General features: G+C 30.3%; 1 protein-coding gene across 25 annotated transcripts in view; it reads right to left on the bottom strand.

Moving 5' to 3' along the window:
* Window positions 1-19,294, bottom strand: part of LOC129919740 (cell adhesion molecule Dscam2) — a 197,598-nt gene extending 178,304 nt beyond the window's left edge. For 23 of the 25 annotated variants that reach the window (XM_056000736.1, XM_056000749.1, XM_056000746.1 and 20 more), the window contains exon 1: window positions 18,929-19,287. The gene's annotated coding sequence lies outside the window, so the exon portion shown is untranslated. Of the gene's footprint in view, window positions 1-18,928 lie in introns of all 25 variants that reach the window. The other 2 variants (XM_056000728.1, XM_056000730.1) reach the window with 2 other exon arrangements.
* Between the last annotated feature and the right edge of the window lie 102 nt (window positions 19,295-19,396).

The raw sequence follows: 19,396 nt of genomic DNA, 5'->3' as shown, positions 1-19,396 counted from the left end.
TGCATGAATTTTCAACTTAATTTTTTACGTAAAAGTGGATCACTATGGTGTATGAGTAACATTTTTTTATAGACAAACATAAACAGCGAATATAAAATTTTTATTGCTGATCAATACATCATAATTAATGGTGATAATTTTCTGATCTGTTGAGAGATCCTCATGCATCGAAACTTCAGAACCTATTTGTATACTAATATTTTAATATTCTTTTTACTTTTCAATGTTGTCATTTACTTGTGTACCCCAGCACCAATAAAAGCTATTGCCTCAGCAGTTAAGATGAAGGTACACATTAAATTAGTTCTTAGTTCAGACCTTTAAGTATCTATATAGATAAAATGCACGACTTGGTTGCAAGTACTTGCTTTGGAGTTGAAGTTGCAAAAATATTTAAAACTTTTCCGTAAAATTTGGTAAATGCTTAATAAACAAAAATTAAAAGAAAAAACATCCTTCAAAGGAAAAAACAAAATCTTAAATGGAAATGAGCTCCAAAAAGTATTACCTAATACCTTTTCAAAAAAATGCATTTTTAGAAAAAAAAAATAGAAATCGTTAAAGCTCTTAAAAAAAAACAAATTTTGTATAAATAATTTTTTGAAACAACAAAACCTAAAGCCAAAATATCAAAAAAAAAAGTTGATTTTTCAAAAAAGGTAAGTGCCGTTAGAAATTTTGTTCATTATTCATTCATTAATTTCATAAATTTTCATAAGATTAAGTTTTAAATTATAAAAAAAATAATATTATTTAAAAATTTGTTTCCAAGTTTTGATCAATTAAATTATTAAAATGATATTTTCTTTTTTTACTTAAAATTAGAGATGCCGCGAACATTGACTTGGCCGAATACCGAATACCGAATATTCGGCCCCGCTCCTCGACCGAATACCGAATATTCGGCCACCGAATATTCGGCCAAGGACACTCAGAAAGAAACGTTGGTTATTTCAGACATTTTAAGCTTTGTCTCAAGAATTATAGATGTGGCTTAAAAAATTCCCAACAACATCGTATTGTAACGATGAATAACTGCTACTACTACTTTTAAGATAAATGTCTGAACACACTACCTATTACTGCAAAGGTAGACATCTAAAATCGAATTACATATGAGGACTGTTCGCCAAGATCGAACAGCGGACCCATACAAGTGGTGGTCAACACATACTACAAAATTTCATATTTTGACAACATTTGCTAAAGTCTACCTTTCCTCTCCTGGGACAAGTGTTTACACTTTTACAGTAAAAGACTATTTTCTGAAGCAGGAATAGTCTACGAAGATAAAGGTAATAGTTTTCATTCACCACAACTTGCCTTTAGTAGATTATAAGTACTAAAATTAAATTTTTTAATAAAACACACATTTTGGTATAATAATTTATGTCTTTTTTCTTCTCCATTTGATATTCGGTATTCGGATTCAGAAAAACAGGCCGAATAGGCCGAATACCGAATAGTGGCCGAATGTTCGCGGCATCTCTACTTAAAATACAAAATAATTGAAAAAAAACATAACCCCTCCAATGATTTAGATTTTTTTTCTTCTTAAAATACATCGTTTTTACTGAGTTTTCGTTTGAATAAATTAATATAAACCATTGAAATACTGGTAAGATAATATCTCAAAACTCTTAGGAGACTAAAAAAAAATACACTAAACGGGTCAATGTAACATTTTTTTTACCTCAAACATGCAACTTTTTTATCCAAATGTAAATATTACCCTTAAGAGAATTCAACAACCTTTTGAAACATTCTATTCATACGATGTTGACATTCCCGTCAACGGCTACTTTTTTGTCTGTTGCCTTTAGCATGTTTTTTTGGTTTGAAAATCCTTAACACACCTTCTGAAATACTTTGACACGAAACCAAAAAAAAAAACATTAAAAGCCAATTTCTGAAAGAAGAAAAGCATAAAATAAATACAAAACAAGTGTTTTGTGCCCGTTGGGCCCAAAAAAGACTCGAATAAAAAATTTCATAGGTAGGTATCTATCAACGAAAAAATAAAAAAAAAAACTGATGATGATGAGTAATTTTAATATGCGCTAGATAACAGGACTGCAGCACCCTTAAAAACACACCCTTGTATATTTTCAAGAAAATAATAGAATGTTTAACATTATCCTAAGCTCTATGTTCTCTTCACCAGACAAAGGGAAATATAACGGATTTTTGTTCCTTTTCTCCCCTTTTCAGTCCTGAGCAAACTTTGGGGCATAGGTATTATATAAAAAAAAGGGTAGCTTGCTAAAAACCCTCTCTAATCTATACATGCGAACAAAAAGTTAAAAAAAAAAAAGTAAGAAACAAGACCCAACTTCAGGCACATGAAATTGGGTCAAGCGTTTGTTTCATAAATAAGCGTGTGATAAGGATAGGCTAGAGGGGAGCGGTATTGTAGAATAGGGGAAGTTTGGATAGTATAAAAGCTTGCTACACCAAAGCGAGGTACACTTTCCAGTTCGCTGACTGATGATAGAAGGGGTGGAAATGGTCCTAGTCATCATCATCATCGTCGTCCTCGTCGCATAGCATATCCCCTTATTATATGCAGAAAAACAACAGTCGAGAGAAAAAGTCAACAAACCGGTACCAATGTAAATATTAATAGAGCAAAAAAAAGATATACGAGAATAGAGATGAAGAGAATACTCGTACATAGAGATCCTTAACACAAAGGATCTAAGTACATAGAGAACCATAGTGAACAAGGCAGACTTTTAGGCATGGGTTCATATATAGGTAGAATGTACAAAAAGATATTTGTCATGACAACCAAATAGGGGCACAATTGCACGAACTGATGTTATCCTATGCCAGTATGTATGGCTTTTTAATTATTATTAGACTTTACCCTAATTTTTAAGTATATGGTCTTCCAGTTCCAGAACTATAATAGTTTATGTTCCGACTGTTTTTGGCTGATATCACAAGGCTTACCTAGAGAGGTGATTAATTACTAGGTTTTGGGGTTATGCTTATGACTGGCTATGCAGAAAAACTCAAACAAAGAACACAAAGGGAAGCATATTATCGGATATTTGAATAGAACAGTAATTATGAGGAAAACAGGAAGAAAAGACCAAAAATTATGGATTTTGTACAGAAACGTCTTTTAAAACATAAATCAAAGTATTTATGTTTACGAATTTTCATCACCCACTTCCTTCAGCTACTTTCTTTGAACGAAAAAGGAACAACAGTCCCTCTTAGCACGTCATTAACAGTAAATGGAAAAAAAAATAAAATGCACGACTGGGTCGCACGAACTTGCTCTTAGAGTTAAAGTTGCTTAAATTTTTAAGACTTTTTATACACTACTGGAAAAAATTAAGGGATCAAAAAAAAATTCCAAATTTTTGGGCAAATTTCAACAGGCCGTAACTTCGAAAGAAATGGTCGTACAAGAAATCGATAAATAAGGAAATTGTAGCTCCAAGTGTCTTGTTTTTGGATTAGAACTTTAAAAATTTTTAACCTCTGCGGTTTTTGAGTAATCGTAGAAAAACCAGCAACAAAAAAATTTTCAAAATTTTTTTATTTTTTTTTTTGGTCTACGGGCGTGGAAAAAATTTTAATTTAAAAAAATAAAATTTTTTTTCTCTAAACTTTTCAAGAGAAAAAAATTCAAAAAATTTTATTTTTTGAAATTATTTTTTTTTTTTAATTTTTTTTTGTTTTAAATTTAAGCTTTTTCTGGAGCAAAAATGTGGAATGTGAAAAAGCTAGGAAAAACAAATTTGCCCAAAAATTTGGAATTTTTTTTTGATCCCTTAATTTTTTCCAGTAGTGTATAAAAATTTGGAAAAAAAAAATAAAATTCGTTTAAAAAAAAAAATAAAATCTGAAATTAAATTGCCCTTTAAAATAAGAAGGTATGCAGTTTTGATTGATATATTAACATGCATTTTTAGAAAAAAAAATTTTAAAAATCGTTAGAGCCGTTTTTAAAAAAATTAATTTTTTATAAATAATTTTTTGGAAAAAAAGTTTTAAAATAAAATTGGTATGCCATTTTGTAGAAATCACTAATCAACATATAAAACCCAAATTTCAAAAAAATTCAATGTCCCGTTTTTGAAAATTTGATTTTTCAGAAAAAAAAATTTCAAATTTCAAAAATTTAAAAATCCAAAAATTATTTTTTTTTTAAATTTTATTTTTGGTTTATATTTAAATTATATAAATGCTTCTTCACAAAAAGTTTCGTTGAAATCACATAAGCAGTTTCGGAGATAATCGGATTTGAAAAAAACGGTTCTATGGCAGGTACCGTTAATAATGATTTTCAAAAAAATATTTTTTCATTGAAAGATAGACCTTAGCTTAAAACAAACATTTGAATTTTTTAAACAAAATCGTTTGAGCCGTTTTCGAGATATTTCAATTTTACTAAAATCGGTATATGACAAGTACCGTTATTTTTGGTCCAAAAAAATTAATTCCAAAAACTCGTCTGGAGAGTCGCCAAATAACGCTACATACCAAGTTTGACATTAATCGGTCCATCCGTTTAGGCTGTAGCTCCTTATACAGACAGACAGACTGACAGACAGACAGACAGTTCCTTCTTAACTACTCATCTTTATTTTACAAATAAGGTTTCATTGGGACTTGGGACAACTTGACCGGAGGTTATAGGTTACATACCGTTCATTAACATGCTTTCCTTAAATTACAAACTCCATGGACTAGAAATATTACTTTCAATGCAATCCGGTTGTGCAAACACTAAATCAAATTATGACTCCAACATAATTTAAACAAAATATTAAGTTCAATAACTAAAACCTAGATAGTTTATAACGTTTGCCTTTAAAGAGTGGCATATATTAGATCGTGTTACATATTCTATAACTAACACATAAGCAAAATGATTAAAACAACACCTTATTTGTCAAATAATGATAGTTAGTTTAGAAGTTATGAAAGAACATGCATAAAAGCGATCAATTTTAATTTCGAGGTTCATTCAAAACAATGGTGAATTACCGCAAAAAATTGGAATTTTTTCTAACCTTGCATAGGAACGGATGAAGTTCCCATTAACATTTCTTTCACTTGAATTATTCTTCAGTTGCCTAATAGCTTTGAATCAATTTCTGAATTTATCGATAGAGATGAGCATTGTTCATAATTGATATTCTCTATGAGATATGACATTTCATATTATTCATATTTGTCTGGCCCAAACTTAAAAAATTATAATGATCACAGACATTTCTGTACACTGGACAATGAATTTCTGCAAAGCATCACATTTTGTTTAAATTCATTTAAAGACGATAGCGTTTCTGACCGTAGGCAGTTAAATATCACAAATTGTTCTGCAAAATATCACGGTTTTCTTCGGTAATTATCACGTTAGAATCCGTTCAGATATTAATCACAATTTGCTTACTATCTCAAATAGATAGCAGCTGCAACCATCAAGAATAATTTTTTTAAGAAATGCTGAATTTCCGGATTACATCCAGATAAGGAATGCTCCGGACTTTCTTTAACATTTTGCTCCGGTAAATTCAACAGATTAATATCACAGATTTTATTTAGTATCACAAATTGTAACACGTAAAGTACGTAACACGGATTTCTCCATTTAGCATCACAATTCTTTGAAAAGTATCATATCAATGCAGTAAATATCACGGATCATTGCTTTAAGCAGAAAGGATGTCTCTTATTTTGTCATGGATTACCCTATTTTCAGCATGAATTGATCCAAAAAGTATCACAAATTGTTCCGATTAATTAATAGAAACAGATTTTTATTCAAAATCACATATTATTAGGATTATTATGGAAGTACTTTGGATAGCATCTTCTAAATTTTTTTTTTTGCTCGGTAAGTATCACAGATTTTTCCGATCATTTTTAAGAATTGGTTTGGAAAGCATAACTGGGCTTGTAACTGTGTCCAAAATGATTTTACCTAAGTCATGTTCTGATACAAATACTCAACTCGAGTGTTTGATCGCTGTTTACTAGACTTAGAACAACTGTTTTTTTTAATTCATTAAAAAGATTTTTAAGTAAAATGAAAAAGATTTGAAAAAGTATGGGTACCTTTTTTTGTGGAACCATAAAAGTACCTTTATCACAAAAAAAAAAAAAAAAAAAAAATGAACTAAAGTTGATTTCTATACAAAACTATAAATAGCACTTTGAACAAACACAAAAATTAATCTAAAAGAAGCAAAGACAATAAGACCATGTACCTACACTCGTAGTAAGGTACTTTGTTTTAAAGAGGATTCTATACATCCACATTATAAGATAGGTATATTTATGGGCATAAAAAGCCGAAAAGGAGTCTTTCATGTCATGCTCCGAGGATATTTTAAGTGTAAACCATATCATTTGTGTGTAGGTATCGATTGTGCATGAAATATTATTTCCCAGAAATGAATGACGAAGGAGTATTAAAAAAAAAAAACATTTTTGGAAACCTTTTAATTACACTAGTCAACAAAATTTAACTTTTTTTTTGCCACAAGAACCAAAATATACTTTTCTAGTAGTTTTTGGGGTGCTGATTCCGAATCTGAAGTCGGAAAAATTTGATTGGCCTCCGTTTTTTAAATATTTCCGTTATAAAATGCAAAAAACGTCATTTTGGCTGTTTTCGAGATTCTGTTTTTATGTGAGGTAATTCATTATAAACAAATTTGTAACGGTTATTATAACAACATATATTCTTCTTTCAAAAACTGTTTAAATTTTCCCGATATCTCTTTTATTGCTCGAGATATCTTAAGTTTCATTTAATAATCCAAAGAGAAACTAAACTTTATCTATAGTATAAGTTACTGGTCACAGAATTTTTGCCACAAGAACCAAAATATACTTTTCTGAAGGTTTTCGAGTTGCTGAACTCAATTCCGCAATCGGAAAAATTCTATTAGCCACCGTTCTTGAAATATAACCGTTATAAAAAAAAAAACTCTTTTTTTACATTTTATAACGGTAATATTTCAAGAACGAAGGCTAATAGAATTTTTCTGATTGTGGATTCGAGTTCAGCAACCCAAAAACCTTTAGAAAAGTATATTTTGATTCGTGTGGCAAAAAAAAGTTCAATTTGGTTGGCCAGTGTTGTTTCTGATTCAAAGACCACTACTTAAATTTTAAATATCTCGGGCAATAAAAGAGATATCGGAAAGATTTAAACATTTTTTGGAAGAATAAAACTAGCTCTTATAGGCAACGTTACAAATTTATTCATAATGAATTACTCCACATAAAAACATAACCTCGAAAACAGCCAAAATTACGTTTTTTGACATTTTCTAACGGTAATATTTCAAAAACGAAGGCCAATCAAACTTTTCTGTCTTCAGATTCGGATTCAGCACCCCAAAAATTACTAGAAAAGTATATTTTGGTTTTTGTGGCAAAAACCTTGTTGACCAGTGTTATAAATGCTGAGTGAATGGTACCTAAGTATTGACAGACAGGACACAGGCATTTTATGGAATTGATGAAGTAAAACTAAAGGGACAGACAGAGTAGGAATTATTTTTTTGTGGTTTTTTCTTTAAATAAAAATAAATTCTAGGGGTGGATTGAATAGATTGGAATGTGATATTTTTCGTCAAAAGGCAATATTTGGGTATGGCAAACAAAAGTAAATTGACTGTAATTAATTTGAGGTTGGTTTGTTAAACTTGCTAAAAATGTGAAGGGCTTGAACTTCAAAACCAAAGGGCCACTAAAAAAATATATAAAAGAAATATATGAGGTACAGGCCCATGCCTAAATAGCGATTTTCAAAGAGCAGCATTGAGCAGCATATAAAAAGAGCAGCTATTAATAGCTGTTAATTAATCATATTTTAAATAGCTGCTAACTCAGCAAATTACTCCTTAAATGACTTCCTGATTTGAAATATGACTGAAATTATGGAATATAAAATAAATAAAAAGAAAGTAACTATTTTAGATTTTTTTTATAAAAAATAACTTCTTGAATGCCTGCTTTTAAACAATGCTATTTCAAATTGAACTTCTTTATTTCGTTATGATGATGGTTAAATTTTTTCTACAACTTAACTTTTTTATCGTAAATCAAATCATAAGATATGAAGATCAGAATGCTCACAAAAAACCAGTGAAATTCTGAAAAAGAGCAGTAAACTTGCAAAGAACAGAGCATTTTTGCTTATAAAAGCAAAAACATTTTTAAGAACATAGAACATTTTTACTGTTTTTTCTGTTCACTTGGTCATTTCATGTTCTCATTGAAAAAGAAAAAAAAAAAGCACAAAGCGAAATTGGATTGGGTTGAATTTTTGTATGGCTGAACGGAACAGTTAGCAGCTTTATTGACAACTGTTCTCTGCTCAATGAAATACCAAAGTAATTGAAAGCAGCTGTCGCACTGGGACTGGGACTAGCAGACTACCACAGCCAATAGAAAGGCTCAGGTAGGCCAACGACCCGACCCGATTGGAAGATCTATTTTTGTGATGTACAGCGGTCGCCATTGGTTTTACGACTTCGGTTGATCTTAAAATAAATCAGGATCGAAATACAGAAAAAGTAAAAGAAAAATAATTTTGTCGAGATCAGTAAAAAAAAGGCTTGTGAAAACTGGACTTTGAGCACTCAAGCCGGATATTCCAAAAATAGTATGGGAAAAAACAATTTCCCTGGGCTCAGGTATATTATATTTTAGCTTTACTCCTCATGGAATTCTCCGGCTAATGTCACGAATTAATTGGTCCAATAAGTAACACAGTTTGATTCGATAGATTAGTTCTGCGTGCATCTAGGATCGCTTCTAAGAAATTAATGGATGTCTCCGTTTAATATTACCTACCTAGGGACTTTTTCGGTATCAGGAATTACTTCTATGACCGGTAATTTAATATCACAGATTGAAAAGACACGAGGCACTAATATATTGATCTAGTAAGTATCGTAAATAACGTCGGTAAGTACCACGAGTTTGCGAGTATTTCTCCAGAAAGTATCACGGATTGTAACAGGGACTACTTTGGGAACTGTCTTGGTTGCTCTAGAAAATATCATAGATATCTTCGGTGGGCATAACAGATTTCTCGGAATACGTTTGGTTCTCTCCATCTCCAGAACTAAACGTATATGAGTCATGTTCTTATAGAAACACTCATTTCGAGTACTAGTTTCCTGTCAATAAGATATACAATAACTTCTATTACTTTCTTAGAAAAATTCCTAACCAAAATGACAACAATTTGATACTCCACGTTAAAAAAAAAACCCCCTAAGTGACATTTATTCCCCTTAAGATGTAAACGAAGTGGAAAACAACCCACATTCGAACAGGGAAAAAAATGTAAAAAAAAAAAGAATGATGAACGCCAGTAATTTAATCTATCTGTCAAACAAAAAACAAAGCAAATAACCATCATAACCCACAGAGAGGGAACTCTGTGAACATACCACTTATAGGGTAGATATTTTTTTTTCATCCCTCAACAAAAGCCAGAGAGTTAAATGGAATCCCCGCTTTTATCCACCTCCCTTTTTTCCATAACTACCCTGTATGTAGTTGATGCAATAATTCGCATGCATAAATGCACATCACACCATCCAGTTATAATTGCTCAATAAGCTTGAAGATTGTAGATACATTTTTTTTATTCTATACTATGTACCGATACTGGTTTTATGCGGCCTTTATTTTTAATACACAACAAACTATTAGGGGAGAAGTGTTGTGTGTGCATGGAATATAATTTAATTTTTTTTTTTAGATTTTTAGAAATATTTTTAGCTCAATTATTATTACTTTAGTACATGATTTCATTGAAATTCTTGTGTGGTTGTAATTAATTTAAATTATACTGAGAGGAAGGCTCGGCGTTGTTGGATGGATGCAGTAATATTCTTTCGTCATTTCTAAGTGCGGAAGGAATATTATAATAATTCCTCGTTTGTCTTCCTTTAGCTACTCTCTTTCACATCAACGACCTCTAGAGTATCAACGTATAAAATGGATATAACACAATAAAAACAGGTCCGGATTTCGATGTATGGGACTCTTTTTGCATTCAGTTTGTTGCTTGTATAAGGCTTCTATAAGAACTGCCTTAAAAGCAATCATCTTATAAAAGTTATAGGTAACTTCGTTAACTGATTCTATAAGACCTCAGTAAATGGCCTTATAGAAGTTAGATGAAGAAGAAATTCTGAAAGACTTCCTTATGCTATTATTCAAAAAATTTTATTTTTGCAAAAATTAAATTAAGTGTATTTTAAAAAAAGTGATTAAGTTTTTAAAAGGTAGCTTAAAATGGTAGTTTATTGAAATGAAATCATCAAAGTACATAATTTAAAAAAGAAAATCAATTTTTTTTTCATTTGGCAGTCAGTCAAAAGCAACAGCTTCGGTAAAGCTTCTTTAAGGCCCATTTGCTGATACGACTCATAAATTTGAATCTTAGCTAGGTCGAACATAGTTCTTATGTTTTACTTAGTTTATTCTTAGTTGTTAAAAAATATTTATTTTCAACTTAGCAATTATTTACTTTCATGCGAGAAATCGCTGAGAACTTCAAATTGAAATGTCAAATCGATATAAAAGTCAATTATTTATTTCAAATTTTTGAGCAATTTTAGCTAAAATATATTTGAATTTATCTTTAAATTTTTGTAAAAATATTAAATTGGTGTAAGTGAGATAAAATGAGTGAATAAAATTGGCATCGTGTTTTATTCCGTTGTATCTGTCTTTTGTGAATGTATTTGTGTGTGTGTCAAAAATATGTGTGTTCCTATGAAGGAAAATATAAGAAAAGTGGTGAGCATTGCTCCAAAAATATGTGTGGTAATTTTTACAACTTGGAGATGGTAAATTTAATTTAATTAAGTATTATTCATATAATTTATAATACTGTTAATTTTACTTCGAATTCACATTTTTTTAAGCGGAATTCTCCCTTTTTTCAAAAATAGATGTGCTTAAGTGGAACATAAATGCCTATGTTCTACTATTTCCTCCCCCTAACTTATGTTCAACTTAGAACGATTTATGAATAAGATTGAATTTCGTGCAAAACGTTATGTGTAACTTTGTGCTTTATGTTCCACTTAAATATTTAAGTATCGTATAAGCAAATGGGCCTAAGACCTTTAAGAGACTATTACTTGTATAATGTTCTAACTTTTCATGCAAGAAAATCTTATAGAAGCTCTATGGAAGTTTAAATGTAAGAAAGCTGTCTTTAAAAAGTTAGAGCACATACTAATACAAATATTTAGCAAATCAATAGTTAACCTTTTCTTCGTCATACGCGGTATTGTCCAGTAACAATTTTCCACGAGATGTCATTTTAACTTTGCTGTACCTCATACGTCTTAAAAATATTTAAAATAACACGAGAAGGACTTCGTATACAGAGGACTAACGAGGTACTGTAATGATTTCGCAAACATTTTTTGTTCGAGGTTTTGTAGGTATTTTCGAGATCTTTTTACGAGGTCACTTGTGTGGATCAGAATCAAAACCCATTATATCCACTTTTCAAAAAAAATTACTTAGGTATAAGGTTTTGTTTCTATTATTCAAATACATACGTTGCGCCCAAGTTTGAGTCTCTAATTACATTTTTTGGCATAGAAATCAGACCCCAAAGTTAGAGGTTAATTTCAAAACCTATTTTATCCACTCGAGTTTTTGTTTCAAAACCCATTATATCCAAACAATTTTATTCGCATCAAAATCCATTATATCCATTCAAAATATTATTTCTAAAATTAATTTGAAATTTAAAAACCATTTTATCCATGGGATGAGATTAGATGGGAATATCCGAAAATTTATATACGAATTTTTGAAAAAAAAAATTTTCGGCATTTAGGATTGAATTTATTTGTTCAAGAAAGCAGGCGTAGTTAAAAAAAGGAAATAAAGTCTTCTCGTTTTTAATTGAGTTTTTTTTCAAGCCATATTTTCTTATTTTGGTCTGAAATTCAGAGGTGATTTTCAAAATCCATTCTATCCATATTTGTTTTGGGTATAACTCTAAAACTAAAACCCTCAGATCACGATTTCTTAAACTGTAGGGAATCCTAATTGAATCCATCCTGCATTTAAAAAAGTATACTAAAAAAAGTTTCGTTTACGAGATACAAGTTTTTCTCGATTTACTCGAAATCAAAAAAAGTGGATAAAATGGGTTTTGATTCTAATCCACACACTTTAGAACCATCGTTATGTTTTTGTTTGACTAAGGCCGGATTGTTTTAGACATTTTAATGCGCGACTCTAAGGTAGTTGGTGTTAGTTGGTGCAGTTTTTAGCAGTTTTTAACAGCGGAAGACGGTTCATCATCGCCATCATACAGTTTTCAGAACAGACTTAGTTTGGGAAAAATTTTAAATTGCTCTGACAAAGTGTCTGACCTACCTTGTTTAAACCAAACCTTTAGCTCATTCTCCGACAAACAGGGCCTTAAGATACGTGACTTTTCTTCTTATAAGTAATACGGCTATGGCACTGAGAACTTAAATAAATCTATGAAGCTTAGCTTGTACACAGATAAGATTCATTTCGTGACTTCCGTTTGATATTTCAGATTAAATTTTAAACCCAAAGGGATAACAATTAGCAGCCCTAAGATTTTTGAACTGCATTCTGGTTCTGTTTTTTTTTTTTTTTTTTTTAATTTCTTTACATAGAGATGTCATGGTTTATCATTGAAAAATCCATTTGGACTGATGGCAGTTTTCATAATTCATGCCAATCTTCATTTACGATAGAATATATGAGTCATCAGGTGAGCAAGCAAGAAATCTGGAAGCCATCTGTCTGCTAAATACAAACGACAACCGACCATTCGCCATTGCCATTGCCATTCAGCAGAGTCAAGCTAACCCCTCTTAATCAAATATTCATATAAAAATTTTCCCCGGTCTCTCCTTGTTTTCTTTTTTTTATACATATTTTTTTCTCTTTCAATTTGACTCACATTTTTGAATGCTCAAATGCTCAGTCATATAAAATTTAAAAAAAAAAAGTATTTTTCAAGATTTTTGTTGTTGTATTTTTTTTTTACCCTGACGACTTGTCTCTGGAATAGAGAGGGAACCCTTAATTAAACAGAAACAGCTTAACTGCCGTTTGATCGTTTCGTTTGTGTTTTGTTAGAGAAGCGAGGGAGAATATTGTGCTAACTGAATGGCAATGGAAGCCAGAGCCAGTACACCACCAGACAGGATAAATGAAATTTAAAAAATTGAATGTGGAACATGTGCTCAAGCTCTGTTCTGTGAACATGACACATAACCGTCAATTTTCTGGATTTATGGCAGAAATTCTATAGAACATTGATTTGAAAGAATGAAATTTAATTGTACCATGTGTAACGGTTTTTTATTGTAAAGTTAACAAAAAAATACGTTAACCTTTCTATTGTCATCTAAGCAAAAGTAGGTATTGTGTTGCATCTTGCATCTTCTTAAATTATGTTTTACTGATAAATGTTACAGAATCATAAAGTGTTATAGTTTTAGCACTAGCTAGCAGGGAATTTCGGGTTTGTTTTGTAAAATTTTCTTTTAATTTCTAGTTTGAGTATTTGATTTGAACCTTTTTTCAAAAAAAAATTCTAAATGGTTCGTTTGAAAAAGTAATTTTTTGAGTTTCATTAATCTTGTCGTTAACATTGATGCCTTTTATAATATTTTATATGTTTTATAATATTTTTTTTTAATATCTTAAAAAAAATTTATAGATTTTTAAAATCTTTAATGTCTCTAGCAACTTTTAACATAAGATCAAGTACTTACTTGCGACCCAGTCGTGCATTTTATTTTTACTAGGTATACCTTTTTTATCCTGTACAAGATTTGGAAATGGATGGGGTCGGATATTGGTAAACGTAAAATGGGAGTATAATAAAAAGGTTTTTTTTTACGATTTTAGCCAACAGAAGAAAATGAGATTTGTATAAATTATCACAAAAATATTCAGAAAAATGCCAAATATTTTTTTGATTTTGCGTAGGTAGTTCGATTTTGATAAAATTTTGTGTAAATGTACATTCTTCTATCTCAAGTACATACCTATGCTTTAGAAATATGGGCTAATTTTTCTACCTCAATATTTTTTTTGTTGTGCGGAGGTTCACTTAAATATTTTAAGGTTCTTTTTAAAAGAAGTGTTACACACACATTTTTAAAAGATTTTGACTACCAAATGAAATATGCCATTTATATTCGTGTATGGGCCAAAATACTTTTTAGTGCCTAAAAAGTTGTCCCTTTGGAACATTGAATTTTGAAAAAAAATATGGACATTTTTATCAATATATTTTAGTTGATATAGAATGATTATACTTTTATCTATTATAAAATAACATTTGCAATATGTTTGGAATGATATTTCTATATTTATGACAGTTTAAACACAAAGTGATCCAAATCAAACAACTGCGTTACTTAACTTAAAATTTCAGCTTTATTCGTAAAATCATACAATTTAACTTTGTGATATTCCTATTTGAAACTATAGGAACAGCGCAAGTCTCCTATGAAGTTAAATTGTATTGCAAGGCTGGTGCCTGCAGTGTGGTACCATTTCAATTTCGTTCAGTTCTGGCTATATAAACTATGAGAAAAACCATAAAGCCCAGTTTTGATCCATAGAAGTCGGTTTTGTTTTTATGATAAAAATGATTATCATCTATCAGCTTTAAAAAATTTATTTTTTTTTTTTTTTTTTTTTTTTTTTTTGAAAATAACAGATAAAAAAAAACTATTCTTGGGCATGGGCACTGGGCAGGTTATCTACTGCCTACTGATAAATGGACTGAAAAACTTTTTTTTTATTTCAAAAGAAATAAACATTATTAATAATAAACATAATTTTTTTTAGTCTAAATTTTTAGAGCCGTTTTTGAGAAAAATAAACTTTTTCGTATTATTAAAAAAAAAAAAAACAATTTTTTCAATTCAATAAAAACAAAGAAAAAAAAAACACACACACATTTTTCGAACCTTTTCGGTGTTGCCTTGAAAAATTTGTCAGTTGTTGGAATTTTATTTTATTTTTTATTACTGAAAAAAATATGGCATATATGGTTTTTTGACAATAACTCGGCTATCTGACGAGATGCGAAAATTTTACAAGAAGCTTTTTTGTAGCTTTTAACCAGTTCTACAATTCATGCATACACATTTTTTGTGTATCATAAACCGTTTTCGAGATATCGGTTAAAAAAGTCAAAAATGGGTTGGGGTCGAAATTCTGTATGTTGCAAAATTCTGTATTCAAAATACTGTATGCCAAAATACTGTATGTCAAAATTCTGTATGTGCAAAATGCTGTACGAACAAAATTCTGAAAGTCAAAATTCTGTATAGCAAAATTCTGGTTGGTGCGCGCGCACTTTTTTACATTATCAAAACGATATTTTTTACAGCATTTTTACAGAATTTTGATATACAGATTTTGATGTACAGAATTTTGAAATACAGAATTTTGCAAGTCAGTATTTTGTTCATACAGTATTTTGACGTACAGAATTTTGTATTTACAGTATAATGACGTACAGAATTATGGTCTTACAGTATTTTGACCCTACAGAATTTTGTCGTACAGAATTTTGACAAGCAGAATTATGACCCGCTCCCGTCAAAAATTTAGGACGGGTTGGGGTCAAAATTCTGCCGGGGTCAAAATTCTTTTGTCAAAATTCTGCTTTCAAAATTCTGCTTAACAAAATTCTGCTTTCAAAATTCTGCTTTTCAAAATTCTGTTTTTCAAAATTCTGTTTTTCAAAATTCTGCTTTTCATAATTCTGCTTTTCAAAATTCTGCAAAAAATTAAAAAAGGGTTTGGAAAATGTTAAAAAGCGCGCGCTTTTAAACATTTTCCAAACCCTTTTTTAATTTTTTGCAGAATTCTGTAAAATCATCTTTTTGAAAAATTATCTGCTTATTTGATTACTTACACACATAATTTGTCATTTTTTAAATGCGAATTAATTTTTGTTTTATAAATGAATAAATTTGAAAATATTTAGAAAAGGTTTTTAATATTAAACATTTCCGAAGATAACTAAAAATTTATTAATTTATCAAATAAAGATGAATATTCAAAAATTTGAATAAGAAAAGGAATATACAACATCAGTTCCAATTAGTATACATATTTTATTTGAAAGAAAGTCAGTATATGCATTTCAAAAAATATTTGCGACTTTTAATAAAAAAATTTAGGAAAGTACCAATGTTGAATTACATTGATGAGGTGTATTTTTCTTTAGCCAGCGCATATGCTATAAAAAAAAAACAGAATTAGCAGAATTTTTTTTGTTCAAATATAATGCTGGCAGAATTTTGAAAAGCAGAATTTTAAAAAGCAGAATTTTGAAAAACAGAATAGAAAAAAAGCAGAATTTTGAAAAACAGAATTTTCGCTGAAAAAGCAGAATTTTGAAAAGCAGAATTTTGAAGCCAGAATTTTGACCCGATCCCATTTAGGACATGCCATTTGTTTTTTGACATAATCTATTTTTGGGTGATGAATATCGAAAAAATTATTAAAATAAAATTTGTAGACCACATTCAGACCTACAATGTCGTATTTTTATATTTTTTTGACAAAAATTACGACTTCCAGCCGGCCGCAAAGTCGTTTAGTCCGCGCCCACCGCCAAGCAAGCCGCCCGTGTTTATATTATTATATCAGTAACACATACATACAAATGTAGGTATTTATTTAATAAATAATGAGAAGAAGATGGTAATGGTTTTTTGTAACCCCAATTTTATTAACCCAAATTTTGTAAATACAGTATACCGGCTTTTTGTGTTGATTGTGCATTTTGTAATTTACTTCAATCTCTATATTATTTAGTTCATCAAAATTGCAATTAGATCAGTGCCAATAATTTTTGAAAATAAAAAAATTACTAGCAGCATATGGGTGGTTGGAAAATTTAGGATAAATGGTATCTATATGAAAGCGGAAAAATAAATTGCCCACAAACTTATTTGTTTTCAAAATGGCGGAAAAAGCTCATAAGAAATCTTGGTCGAAAACTTCAAGTTAAGCTTTTTTAAGCATCCTCTACAACATATCCAAAATTTAGCTTTCTCGGTCATTTTGCATTTCTAAGCCGTTTTTTCCGACATAATGACTGGCCTATGGGTGCAAATTTGGTTTAAAGCTTTTAAACCAATCAATAGTCAACCGTTTTCAATTGGTCATTCCTATCATTCCTAAATGAAACATGGCAATACCAATCAATTTTTTGAAATTTTAACCAAAGTTAAGTTTTAAACTGCTTGATCTTAAATAAAAACTATAATAAACGTTTTTGAAATGAATAAATGAATTTTATTATAAGCAAGATTACAGCATATCCACAATCAAATAAAAATACCACTCCAAAGTTTGACATTATTTCTTAGAAAGTATCAATATAAACCCTAAAAGGACTTAGTCAAACACTTCTTTTATTACTCATACCAATCTTCGTTCTAAATTCGAAAATGCCAATAAATGTAATATTCTGGAAAAACCCATGATTTGGTCCTTTTATCTGATGTACCTACGCCCACACTAATAAAACATTTAGAAATAAGGATATATGAAAAAAATAGCAGGTTCAAGTATTTTCTTTTGAAAATCTCAACTCAAATCACACAAAAAGGAAGAGAAATAAACCAAGTGCCTATAGGTACCTCTACCTACAAACGAGTATATCTACTTCAAACAAGAAAAGTGCCTCTTCATCATGTTCGTGTGTCTTCTCATGTACCAATATCAGTAGGAAAATATCACCAAAAAAACCGAACATCTTCCATCTTCTACCTGCCATAGCAAACAAAAGTGCTAAGCTTATATTGAAACCTCTATTCATCATCAATAGAGATGAATTATCTCTCAAAAACGAACTAAGCCCTGGGCAAAACTAATGAAATAGGCACCCTTAACTCTCAACACTAATAACAACAACAACAACAAACTACAGGGAAAAACTACAACAAACCAAAAACAACCACTATTTCGCTATCCATCGCTATCCTATCCATCTATACTATATATACAGATATCTGAGGGTGAATATCCTTTGAGATAGACTCATAAAAAAAATAATAAAAAGAAACCCTCGCCATCTTCGTCATGCTATGGTACATATCAGCAGAGTCGAGCTGCTGGCTGCTTCACAAAGGGATGGTGGATGGTACTTAAAGGTATATATACTGACTCTGTTATGTAGACAGAACTAAATATAGTTGCAAATTACATCCTTGCCAGTAGTAAACCGCACAAGTGCGAGCAGGACCTTCAAAAAGTCACATCATTTCGAAATTAAGAAGAAGAAGAAACAAATTTCATACAAATCTCATTTTCGATCCTGCGCAAATCATTCGCAACGCATTCGACAATGAAAATTTCTTTTTCATTTAACATTTTTTCAATAAAAATTGACAAATTTCCTTAAAATTGTATCAAAAAAACTTCAAAAAGTAGATTATCTTTCGATTTATATAAAAATCAATTAAAAAAATGGCGCCCAACAAAGAGATTTTTTCAATTTTCAACCGGACCCACCCACAGGAAGTGTCGCGATTCTTCCTGCAAAAAAAAGTTTCTTAGCGCAAACACATGTACACACCCTAAGTTAGTTGCCAGGACTACCAGGGGAGCCTCGAGTCTTTTTTTCTGCCCAGTTCGGTGAAAAATCAATAATTTCTTCAAATTTTGCACAAAACCATTATTTTATTGCTAATAATTGATGTAATTAATGCAAAATTCCTCCGAAAAGAGAAATATTCTAACTAACGGTATTGAATTTATCCTAAAAATTGAAAGGATTATAAAAAGTTAGACCGAAAAACGAACAATGTCTGACGGGTTTTTTTTTTCAGGGTGGTGTCGGTCATTTTTTCAAAAATTTGATTTCTTATCTTACCGTTATAGTTTGCAAATTATCCAAAAAGTGTTTTTATATCCAATCTGTTATCCAATCTGTGTATTAATCCAAAAATGTAATCCAATGAAGATTTTATTGTATGAATTTATTAATCCACAAGGGTTGGTTTATTTTTTTTTAAAGAACACTCATTCAAGTGTGTACACGAACCGGAACTAGAAATTCGCGTGGAGCTACGCCTTGAAAAAGATATCTGCCCGACGACGCCTCGACGATGACTGAAAGGGAAAATGCTTTGTAAAAATATATTTGTTCTTTGCTAATGTTACTCGGCAACTGTCAAAAATTTGACAACTAAATTTTCTCTTACGAAGGGGAAATTTTTGTGTTCTCTTAAGTGTGAGTTGTTTGACTTGTTTTGTGAACTGTGAGTTTTTTTGGGTTTTTATTTTGATTATGTCTTTCTTTACTTTGATTTCGAGTTTTGTTTTTATTTTTATGTTTTTG

This window comes from Episyrphus balteatus, chromosome 4 (genome assembly GCF_945859705.1).
Source record: "Episyrphus balteatus chromosome 4, idEpiBalt1.1, whole genome shotgun sequence".
In the NCBI taxonomy this organism is placed as follows: domain Eukaryota; kingdom Metazoa; phylum Arthropoda; class Insecta; order Diptera; family Syrphidae; genus Episyrphus; species Episyrphus balteatus.
Note: the sequence above shows the minus strand (reverse complement) of the source record. Positions and strands in the feature narration are given on the sequence as shown.